Consider the following 8839-nt stretch of genomic DNA (forward strand, 5'->3'; position numbering starts at 1 on the left):
CAGCATGGGATGAGGCAGAATTTGTCCCTTGAGGCCAAAGAGCACCAGAAGAGTTGCTGGTGGATCCTGAGCAGTGAGACAGCAGGAGAGCATTCCTTCTGGAAACGCTGCTGCAAGTACATTGCATAATGCTTGCTGAGCTCTCCCTCCAGGCCTCCATGAGGAGAAAATGTTAGTGTTTAATGCAAGCAGCTACTTAGCTGAGAACTGGGGTAGGAGCAGTGTCAAAGATCTGTGCTGGGAGCTCTGCTTTTGGGAAAGCAGCCAGAGATGCTGGAGGAAATGAATCACCAGTGGCAGCTCTGGGACTGCAGGCTAAATGAGTTTAATGCAGTGTGCAAACAGAACAAGGCAGCTCCCTGCACAGGGTTTGGTAATAAGCCCACAATAATCTGTGCCTTTTGAGGTACAGCATGCATTTTTCAGGTGGGTGTTGAGCGTTTGATTTGGTTTTATACAGCATTCTCTACATGTAATTGGGGTTTGAGTCTGTGTATTTGATTTCAGAAGTTAAGCAGTAGAAAGAATGGGATGTCCTGTCATTTCAGCTGGGCTGTGGGATTAGATTTCCACACGGACAATGTTCTTAGACATATTTTCAAAGCACCCAGGAGCTTGAACTCTTCTGAAAATTTCCCCAGGAGGTTTTTTTTTGCAGCCCATGTGGGATACAAACTTTTTGAAAGATTTGTTCCAGAGAACAACTTCTGGTTTTCAGTGGTTTAATTTTGCCACATCCTTCTTCTTCATGAATATTGCAGGAAGATTTCCGTGACAACCGCAAACAAAAAAGCCAGAAATTCAGCATCCTGCCAATCTGCATGCTGAAGCCTCTGCTTCACTCTCACAAAGTGTGCTGGAGCTGTGGAGCACAATTTCTCTCACCTTCAGCTGAGTCACCTCACAATGGTGACAGAAAGCTAAAACACCAAATTCTGACAAGAAGGTGACAAGGGCTACTTACTGGAACATCCAAAAAGATGCTTGAATATAGGCAGGATAAGGTATTTTTTTCTCCAATCTCACTCAAAGGACAGACTGAAACAGCTCTGCTGAACTTTTTGACAGCTGAGGTGTGGTGTGAAAACGTTCAGCAACTGCAGTTAAAAAGCCCTGAAACCCACAGTCGTGGTGTGGAATGAGTAGAGGACATGTGGATTTGTCAGGAGCATTGGACAAGATGATCTTCAAAGGTCCCTTCCCATCCAAACCATTCTGAGTCTGTGCTCGTACTGTGGACGGTGTAGCTTGACTCTAAATTTTGGTTCCTTACCTTAAAAGCATGACCAGATTTTCCGAAGGGTCGACACCATTGGAGTTTAGCAGAGGAAGGTGTCACTAGTGCAGGGTGTGCAATGTGCAATAGGTGACACCAGCAGTGTCCTTCCCCGCGTTTCTCCAGCCGGATTGCCGTGGGCTGTCCTGCCCTCTAGTGCCTGCAGCGCCCGCTCCCTCTGGTCTCTCTCCGCTCCCCCCTGCACGCTCACTCACTCAATGGATGATGCTGCGGCTCTGAGTAGGGAACAGGAACTGGAAACTCCCATGGCCTCCCTTGTGCGATGATGAGTGCAGAGTCAAACTGGAGGAGAAGCCCTGTGGGAGAGTGAAAGTCTTCTTATCAGATCCACAGAGGTGGCAGACTTCTTATCAAATACAAAGTCCAAGCTGCTTACTTCCAGCTGAGACATCCAGGACTGCATTTTTCATCAATGCTCAAAAAGACCTGCAGCTGACAACTTCTGCAACAGCCAGGCACCCTGTAGCACCCGTGCCTGACTATGCAGCCCCATGTGCAGACAAGGGCTGTGTGCCAGACCCTATGTGCTGGGGAGCAGTGATGCCTGGAATAGCAGCAGCCCCTCTGGAAGTCAAGACCCACATCCAAACACTCACCTTCGTTTCTGTGTCCTCAGCTTTGGAGTGATGGATCACATAATCACAGTCTGTTTTTCTAAAGCATCTTGAGGATCTGAATGACTCTTTGATTTTGGACTCAGTGGTGGCTGCCCACAGGCTTTCCAAAGAGGATGTCCCTATCCCTCTCCATGTTCCTGTCCTCTTGGTTGATGCATCTCTGGCTCACAGTGGCCTTTAAAGCTGGCCAGAGCTTTATCTATGTGTCTCTGAGTATTTGTAACACTCTCAAGGAGCCTCTGGCTGGTGAGAATGGGAAAACACCTTTGCCAGTCACTCCATTTTCTCCAGGGCAGACCCCGCTGGCTGCCCTACAAAATGAATAGCACACAAACAAGGCAGGGGCTGCAGTGCCTCAGCTAACACAGTCACAGTGCTGTGGGACAGGCACAGACACAAAGCCTTCACATCTGCTGGGGGTGAAGTCGGGCACATGGAGACCACCACCGTGTTTTGCTCTTTAGGAACAGGAGGTGTAGGGGCTGACTGGGAGTGCTTTGAAAGTCCCACAGCACAGCCACAGGCATTGGGATGCCTCCAGTGACATCTCCTGATGTCATCCCATCTATTGCAGGACATGAGCTTCTGCAATGCTGCCTTTCAGTCAAGACCCTGTAATTCAAGGTCTCATAATTAACCACACACTCAGCTGCAGGTGGGGATTTCTGAAAGATACAGAGAGCACACACATGCCCCTTTCTGGAGGAAGTGGTGTCACTCCAAGTTTAATTGAGACTTGCTCAAATCAAGAAGCAGAGGCCACTGCACCATCAATTAAACGTCACATTTTGTTTGTGTTCATGCAGGGTGGCTGACAAGCTGCCGAGACCAAACCTCGTCTTGCTCAAGCTCTTACTCTCTCTGCTCCACCACATCAGCCAAAATGCTGAGACCAACAGGATGGACTCCAGCAACCTGGCCATCTGCATTGGCCCAAATATGCTGAGCCCAGGGACGGACAACGCGCTCCCGCTGGAAATGCAGAAGGAGATGAATGACAAGGTGCGTTGAACTCGCCAAGCAGCTGCTCCCTCTGGGGCAGTTCAGAGCCATCCATAGGGATGCCACTGCCATTGCAGCAGCTGAACAGAACGGCACCCCTGGACATTGGGGGCACCCCTCAGCTCAGGTGTCCCTCAGCCTGTGACGGGATGGGCCAGGCTGTCCCTCATCTCGCCTCCTCTGAGCAAAAGCAGCAGCTGCCCTGCAGCCCCCTAAGTCACAGCACTGCCTCTGCAGACCTTGCATGTGGAGGGCAAGGGGCACCCGTGGTCACTGTCACCCCTGGGCCCTCGGGCAGTGAGGCCAAAATGTGGTTGATGGTGTTTTGTCTGTATTGGGGCAGATCCATTTGTCTGCAGCATCAGCCTTATGGCCCAGGGTGGACTCACCCTTGGACTTTGAAGCCAGGACTTTGGCAGAAGACACCCTGCTCTGTGCTGTCCTTCCTTACAAAGATAGCAAGCAGGGTCAGGAAAGAGTCTTAAATATGTCTTGACTGAAATGGAATGTTTTCTGTGTGCAGGTGACAGTGTTGGTGGAGTTCCTCATAAACAACTGCTTGGAAATATTTGGGGAGGAAGGACGTTGCTTTCCCTGCCTGTGCCTTGGCTCAGGAGTCAGCAGAGCACACAGACAGCTCCTCAGGTATGAGAAAGGGGACTGGAGATGTCACTGACTGGGCCAAATTATTGAACTTTATATATGACTATATCAGTGGAAACACAGAGAGCTGCTGACAGTTCAATATGTTAATGAAGTGTTTTTCTACAGGAATGCCTTCCAGAAATTCAAAATTACAACACCCACAAACCAAAGTTAAATCCCAATGTTAAACATCCGATTCAAGCACATTTTGTTACAGATGTGCTGAGCCTTCAAGGATCTTTCTGCCAGGCTTGAAAGAGAGGATCATTCTCCCAACCTAACAGATCCAGAGGTCTTTATTTTGTCACTGCTTCTCAGGAGGAATAGGATATGAAAAGAAAGACACGTTTTCAGTATAGCTGATATCCTATCTGTGTCCTTTTTTGCACTTGTCTTATCAAAGTTAACTGCTTCAAGAACTGTTTGTTTTTCAAGGTGAGATGAAACTTGAAGGTTTCGAGGCTGGCTTCAGAAATCTGTGGTGTGAAATGTCCTCTAAAGAACTATTTTCAGAAGAGCAGAAAACATTACAGAGAACATGACATTACAACATTCACAGATGCCTCGTGTATGTTTTTAGTTGGGTTTTGAGTTTTGGGTTTTGTTTAATTTTACTGCTCATTAATTGGATAATATTTACCTTACTGAATTGTCAGGTTTAAAAATCACAGCAAAGTCCTGCAGTTTTGCATTCTAGACCTGAGTTCAGAAGAGCAGCAAGTGAGGTGTACACAGGGAGTGAGAAGGTGCCTTTCTGGATAGATAACCCTCCCCATTTTTCACCCAAGTAGAAAGAGGAGTACATGTGACAATGTAAATAGGAAAAGGAGAGGTGCAGCCCCCAGCCACTCTCAAAACAAGTCTCCTGTATGAAGAAAGCTTCTGATGCAAACCTGGGGCAAAATCAGAAAGGAACTTCTCACATAAGGTATTGAAACAAAAAAGTCTTCAATTTACACCATGAGGTTAAGCGCAAAATTAAGGGAGATGTTTCTCTGGTTCTGCTACTTTCAACTAAGAACTACATTGCTGAGAAATGCTGTCCCCTATTACAGGTGTCCAGCCCAAGAAGGGACTGGGAACACAGAAATAGGGTCCAGATAAGTGCTCAGCTTGTCCCTGGCAGTCCCCATAGGGGCTGTGGGAGGGTGTGTGGTGTCTCACTCCAGCTCACTCACTACTTAGCCCCCAGCAGCACTCATGCCTTAGCTGACACTCTCTCTGCCTTAGCTGACACTGGTCCTCCACCCACACCTGCTGAATTCCTGCCATGTTCATTGACTTAGGGTTTGAGATCTGGAACACTTACTTTATGTAGCTAAAAGTAACAAAGAACAGGAGTTTATCAGCTGCTTTTCAGGCGCACTAAATATTTTGGTGACTTCCTTGGTTCCAGTGTTTCCCATCACCAAAAAATCCCATGCTATATACAGACCTGTTTAGTGTTTGCTCCTGGCATGGAGCATGGTCACTGTGGTTAAGTCAGAAAGAAATACACTTTGGGAAATACATCCTTGTCAAAAATACTTCATTTAGGATGAGCCATTTAAACTCCTACACAACCTTTAAAAAGATTTGAAATTACTTTACTGTCTGCTACCACCAGATGTCACTGATAACACTAACCAAAGCACCTTTACCTGTGATTAAAGCCTTCCCTCAAAGGCAGGCTCGCACACCCACATATTTATTGTCCACAGTCTGCACCATGGCCACGGGTGGTTGACATTGCAGACATTACTTCAGCATTTGTCATGCAGAGGTTATTCAGTGTAAAGCCCTTCCTGGCATCACTCCTGCTTATCACACATTTTGAGTTGTGTAATATTTTTCTCCAGAATCTCTCCAGATTGGATGGACATAGGCTTAAGGACTGGGCTTCCCTAAATGTACAGCTCTGGCAGTGACCAAGAGACTCGTGTCAGGTTTACTGATGCAACCTGGCAAGGTACCAAAAAACACATTTTCCATAGTTTGAGGTAAAAATCAAAAACCTGAAAACTGAAATGCTAATAAAATTCTACCTTTGGGCTTGTACGAAAATGGTTCTAATGGGCAACAGAGGATTAGGATCATCTTTAGAGAGACAATCATGGAGATTGATGTGGCTGCTACTGAGGGGCTGCCAGCAGCCATCCTCTCCCTCTTGTCCAGGGCAGATGGAGCAGACAGCCCCAGCTAGGATGGGCCTGGAGGCTAACAGGGAGTTGAGAAATTACTGACAGGGAGCTGAGAAATGACTAACAGGAAAGCTATCATGATGTCTGCCTCTTCAGCCCTGACAGTCTCACACAGGCACCTCAGCACGCAATGGAGCAAAGGCCACTGTTCCTAAAGGTCTTCAGAGCATTGTCTGCCACATGTGCTGACTTAGCAGGGTAGATCCCAGTCTGAGAGTGGAATATCAGGAATGACACCATCCAAGGACCTGATCCACACCCCATACCTCAAAAGGGTCCACTGGACCTTCCTGGACCACTTAGACGTGTGACCTCAAAGGCAGGCCCTGCCTTCCACCCATCCTGGGCTAGAACCATTCAGTGATAATCAGGGCAGCTCTTGCTTAGGTGGAAAAGCTCTCTTGGAAGGTGTCACCCTCTCTGTGGATGGGTAAAAATCAGAAGTAATGAGATGTAACCACCAACAAATCCACTCAGGTGGTTTGAGGATCAACGGGTTTGAATGTATTAAACTGAGTATCTACAGTCAGATGGTTTGAGATCAAAATTAGACTAGCACAGCACAGGCACACGTTGTAAAGATGAAATGTCCCTCTGTAAACTGTGGGGTTATGTCACAGTAATTCAACATACTGTGCTATATTTTTCATTTATCATTAATTCCTAGAAATATCCTAGTAGGTGTCATCTCTGAAACTAGAATTTTCCATGCTCACCCCACCTGCATGTTAGTATTTGAGAACAATTGCTCTGTTTCTTTTGGTGACACACAAGATGGACTCAAAGGCTGGCAGTGAAAATTTGGTTTAGGTATTGAAGTCAATGGGACCAAGACTTCACAATGGTTTTGTTTGAATAAGAATGGAGATTCTTATCATGACTTCACATAAATCAGTCTTATTATGGCTTATTTTATCTGGTTTAAAATAAATAAAAAGGACATTAAGGTGTGGCATGTGAGAACTGTAAATATTTTAACTTCTTTAGTGGAATATTGAATGTTGGTTTTTAGGGATTACTCATTGCTGGATGTCCTCTTGTATCTTTACAAGAGACTTTAGCATCACTGGGAGGTTTGCTGTGGATATTTGCAAGAAGGTTCAAGTCACTGAATGCTGACTTTAATATTTCCTTTAGAAATAGTCCAAATCCCAACTATTTCTAAACAGTTAGGAACCCCCCACCTGCTGTAGTATGGGTGGAGGGCACTTGTGGAAAGTTATGTGAAAACTTACATGTAGATATTTTTCCCGTAGCATCATTGATATGAGAGTGCCATTTTTACTTCACTAGAATTTACAAATACATCCAAGCCTGTAAATAATACCTACACTTCAAAATCTGCACTTAAGAAAAAAAAAGTGACACGAAAATATTACTACACTGTAAAAATTACCTTGCAATACATTTGCAGAATATATTAGAATAGGAGAGCCAATTCTCTTAACGCTAACATATGGTGCAATCTGTGTTCTTTTGTCAACAGCTAATGGTTGTATTTGATAAAAAACCTCATAAATCTGTTTCCATACCCCCTACGTGAAATATTTGTTTAATGATAACAGCAGCATGGACACCAAGAATGCTTATTTGATGAAAAATATTTCTTCGCATGGATAAGGTGTACCTAAGTTTAAAAGAAAAATATTATAATGGCCATTCCCAAGACACCTTTTGCAAGTGACTCTTGGTGAAAGGACATGACTGTGCTCTGCAGTCAGCCTGGCAGTCACAGTCCTTCAGCTAAGTGGGAATTATTTAAGTTTGCTCTAACTTAAAGATAGCAGTAGCAACAGAATTTACTTAGGAGCCAGACAGGCTCCTATGCCAATAAAATTGCACTGCACTGACCCAGAGAGGGCATCTTGCTAGTAGACAGATCAGTGGTTGGGCAGGTTCTGCTGCATTTCCTTCCACTTGCCCCAAAACATTTGCAGAAAGCAGCGTTGGAAACGTGCAGCAGGGACAAGCTGACAAATGGGCAGGGAGCTGAGGGAACTAAAGAGCCCTGCCTGACAGGTGACAACTGGCCCTGGCGTCTCTGCTGGGTAGCAGAGGCAAGTGAATGTCCTGAGGCTGGCGAAGTGAGGTCACTCCAGGGTGACCTGCCTTGCAAGCTGCCTGCCAAAGCCCTCTTATGGCCAAAGGTTAAGGAAGAAGAGAAAGCTTCAGCATGGGTTTATCCTATCCCCATGGGCCCATGTTCTCCGTGGGGTTAGGGAGCCACCTGTGCCAACATTCTTCTTCTTATAGCACAGTGCTTGTGCCTGAGATCCCCTGGCAGATTTGACATACCAAATGAAGAGCAAAAATATAATTCACTAAAATGTAAAAATTACAAATTCAAATTAATGTATTTTCATGTGTATAACTGCCCAAATGATAACCACTGTCTAGTTCTGGTTAGTGAAAAACACTATGAATGAAAATGTTATGTATGTGCCTGTAAATCAGCACTGTTCGACAACATACCAGTGAATAAAGATAAGTTTTTCTCCTGGAAAATTTTAAAAAATCATTTACTGTTTTTTTCTTTCCTTATGTCTGTGTGGCACCACCTCTGTACCTTTAGACAATTTATCAAAGATTTCGTCTTCCTAAGAGTCTCAGCTACTGCCCCACTCCAATAAAACATTGCTGCCCTCCAAATGCCATTGAGACACAAGATCTCCTGCCATCCCAGTCATGGATGACTTGCTGCTCCTACAAAAGTGCTGATGAACTGCTCCATGGGAACCTACTCCCAATGGCTGGGCTGCAGGAGTTGCCTGGCCTTGCAGACACTACAGGGCTGTAGCAGTGTCTGTGAGAATGGACTGGACGAGCTGAAGGAAAACTAATGGGGAATCTAAGTCAGGTGTTGTTCAGGAGCTGAATAGGTGCCACAGCAGCGTGGGACTTGAGACTGGAAAATCCATCTACCACAGGGATGCTGCGCCAGTGCCCCTGGCCTCTCCATTCTTCCTATGTAACTTCAGACTTGGGACTTTTGGACACCTACTAGCAGTCTGAGGTTCATTAAAAAGTTACTGAGAAGTACAGAAGGTAGCTATGGAAATGCAAACTTCCATATATGTGATATAAATGTGTGTTTAATG

Source organism: Sturnus vulgaris, chromosome 3 (genome assembly GCF_052056855.1).
Source record: "Sturnus vulgaris isolate bStuVul1 chromosome 3, bStuVul1.hap1, whole genome shotgun sequence".
Classification (NCBI taxonomy): domain Eukaryota; kingdom Metazoa; phylum Chordata; class Aves; order Passeriformes; family Sturnidae; genus Sturnus; species Sturnus vulgaris.